This window comes from Camellia sinensis, chromosome 15, assembly GCF_055761805.1.
Source record: "Camellia sinensis isolate YWXY chromosome 15, ASM5576180v1, whole genome shotgun sequence".
Classification (NCBI taxonomy): domain Eukaryota; kingdom Viridiplantae; phylum Streptophyta; class Magnoliopsida; order Ericales; family Theaceae; genus Camellia; species Camellia sinensis.
The window spans coordinates 136,676,999-136,679,718 of NC_138975.1; the positions used below are offsets into that span (position 1 = coordinate 136,676,999).

General features: G+C 33.9%; 1 pseudogene; it reads left to right on the top strand.

Moving 5' to 3' along the window:
• The first annotated feature begins 614 nt into the window (after nucleotides 1–614).
• On the top strand, nucleotides 615–1,631 carry LOC114318180 (PR5-like receptor kinase pseudogene; annotated as a pseudogene).
• The last annotated feature ends 1,089 nt before the right edge of the window (nucleotides 1,632–2,720 follow it).

A 2,720-nucleotide genomic window follows, 5' to 3' on the forward strand; every position in this document is an offset into this window, starting at 1 on the left:
CCTTTGCATTGGTCACTAGGTGAGCTTTATACCTCAGGAGAGTCCACTTTCCTTTTCTTTATTGATTTGCGTAGGGATTTACAAAGGAAAAGAGAAAAAGTAGTGAAATATAAATGAAATACACATACATTTCACTCACATTTTCTTTTTTCCTTTCTAAATTCCTATCCAAACACAGCCTTAGTTAATTGTGTGTTGTTATGTTTTGTAGGTGGAAAGAAACAATTGACCTTGAAAGTTGCCATAGGTATCCTACTGAAATTTTTTTTCTGTCTTTCCTTAATTTAGTAATGCATAAAAACTTTAATCATTTTGGTTTCTTTGTTCAAGGTTGATCAATTTCATTATAACTAGAACATATAGTTTATGATTCATATTTTTTTGTTGTAATTTTCTGTGAACAACTAAGTTAGTTTTGATTTTTATTAACATAATTCTTGCATTACTTCACAAATTTGTTTTTGGCTGGTCAGAGATTTTAACACTACCTGACTTCTTTCATTCTTTATGTAGTCATTTCAACGGTTGGAGCAGCAATTTTATGTGCATTTCTGATTTTCTGGTTTAGAAAGAAAACCTCAACATACAAATCAATATTATTTCAGAGGAAATCAATGATAGCAGATGATAATGTGGAAGCTTTCTTGAAATTTAATGGATTCCTTGTGCCACAAAGATATAGTTGCTCAAGAATAAAAAAAGTAACAAATTCTTTCCAAGATAAACTCGGGAAAGGCGGCTATGGTGATGTGTTCAAAGGCAAGCTTCTTGATGGACGTCTGGTGGCTGTCAAGCTTCTAAATGAAACAAAAGACAATAATGGAGAAGAGTTCATAAATGAGGTTGCAAGCATTAGTAGGACTTCCCATGTCAACACTATATGCCTTGTAGGGTATTGTTTCAAGGGTCGCAAAAGAGCTCTTATCTACGAGTACATGCCAAATGGATCTCTTAAGAAGTTCATACACAACAACAAATCTCAAGAGACAAAAGACAACTTAGAATGGAAAACAATGCACAAAATTGCAGTAGGGGTTGCTCGGGGATTGGAATACTTGCATTGTGGATGTACAACACGCATTTTCCATTTTGACATAAAACCCTATAATATTCTTCTAGACGAAGATTTTTGTCCGAAGACTTCTGATTTCGGGCTTGCTAAATTATGTCCCAAGAAAGAGAGCATTGTATCCATTTTGCATGATCGAGGAACTATTGGATATATAGCGCTTGAAGTCTTTTCTAGGCATTTTGGAAGAGTCTCACACAAGGCTGATGTGTATAGCTACGGAATGCTAGTCCTAGAGATGGTTCGGGGAAGGGAAAACATTGGACAATCAGTTGAGGACACTAGCGACTTAGATTTCTCACATTCGATCTACAAGAAGCTAGAATGTGATAGAGATATAGGACTTCATGGGATTGAATCTGAAGAGGATGAAAAAGTTGCATGAAAGATGATATTAGTTGGGCTATGTTGCATACAAGCTAATCCATTTGAGAGATTGGCAATTAACAAGGTGATTGAGATGCTTGAAGGAAATCTAGAATCTTTGCAAGTTCCCCCGAAACCATTCTTATCTTTACCTTCAAGAGCACCAATCGCATCTTCTACTATTCAAATATCATAAGAGAATGAATCCTGTGAGGTTGAATCAATGTAATGATGTTTTCTAGGTTAAAAATATCATGGACTGCAAAGCTTATGTAGAATAATATCATATGAAGTAGATTCCTCAAGACCCTTAAGTAGTGAAATTTTGTTTGAAGTTGCTATGTTAATTGTTGTCCAAGTATATCTTTGATTCTTCACTATGAAATGATGCCCTAAATTATTTCTAGTAAAAACAGAGCAAGATGTCTACTGTGGTTATAAATTTCCTTTTATTTTCTTTTTCTTGTTACCCTTTTTTTCTTCTGTTACACAAAAGCTGCAATAAATCAATTTGAACAAAAATTAGAATTCTTTCCATGAACAAAACTTCGAATTTTTCTATTATAAGGTATGGGAAACGCTAATGGACTATGAGATTGGTCCTCGGATTAGTTGGTCCATTAGACTGGATACCGAGTTCTCAAAAAAAAAATAAAATAAAATAAAAGATATGGGATTTTTTTTTTCTGCAATCGTGAATTCAGGAATGAACAAAATTAGCCTAATCATCATCCCGTAGTCTATAGAAATTAGACTAATATCTCTGCCACATTGATATGATTCTCCAATTTCTATGCATAACATAGTAAGCCCAAAGTAGGATATCTTTCTCTCTTTTTTTGTTTCTTTTTTTTTTTCCCCAGAAAAATGATTGATTGATAATTGTATCTTAGATATTCAGCAGCAATTGGATCTTGGATCTTACTCATTTAACAGAAAAAGCACCTCTAACATGATTGGCTACAATGAGATTAGCATTAGCACTGTAAGTGTGGCATCGAAAAATCTTGGAAAAAGATAATAATAACGATAATAAAGCATTAACTTCATATGCAACCTCTTTAGCAGTAGATTAGTTTCATCTGGTCCCATATGATGAAATTTATCCATGATCACATTTCCCATATCTCCAGCTCATTATAACAAGAAATCATTGGATGCACTGGAATGTCGGGTGACCTTAATATTGTATTATGGTATTCCTACAACACGTGCACGTGTTGATCCGAGAACACCCAATAAATTCTTCGATTATATCATGACATTATCATTGGTAGGCTATGAA